Genomic DNA, 465 nt, shown 5'->3' with positions numbered 1-465 from the left:
GGTCAACTTATGCGACAAGGATCATTTGGCTCTGTGTATGAAGCCATCTCAGAGTATGTCTTACTGGTTGCTTGTGTTTGTTGAACTTAAACTCAGATTCTTAGTTGCAGGTCGTTTTCTTAAGAAACTAGACTTTAATTATGAGGGCCTAATAATACTACGGTAGTCAGTTGACAAATTTGGTGCTAAGCCAACATATGCGTTTGGCTAATGGATGTTTATGCTAATTGTAGAGATGGGGACTTCTTTGCTGTCAAGGAAGTTTCACTTCTTAATCAGGGAAGTCAGGCACAAGAATGCATACAACAAGTTGAAGAGGTAAGATATATCTGGTTTCTTATATGATCTGTTGCATAATATCAATTTTTTTCATTGAAAACAGTATCTCATTGACCAGAAGTAGGTTGCTAATCCTCCTTATCTTTGCCACGTTTTTCATTTTCTACAGGAGATTGCACTACTTAG

General features: G+C 37.2%; 1 long non-coding RNA gene across 1 annotated transcript; it reads left to right on the top strand.

Annotated features, from left to right (window-relative positions):
* LOC104774973 lies at nt 1–465 on the top strand. Its single transcript, XR_765621.1, has 3 exons — nt 1–53; nt 234–318; nt 449–465. It is a non-coding gene; the product is annotated as an uncharacterized LOC104774973 (long non-coding RNA).

The sequence above is a fragment of the Camelina sativa genome, unplaced genomic scaffold, assembly GCF_000633955.1.
Source record: "Camelina sativa cultivar DH55 unplaced genomic scaffold, Cs unpScaffold07394, whole genome shotgun sequence".
NCBI lineage: Eukaryota > Viridiplantae > Streptophyta > Magnoliopsida > Brassicales > Brassicaceae > Camelina > Camelina sativa.
This window is presented reverse-complemented; position numbering and strand designations above follow the sequence as displayed.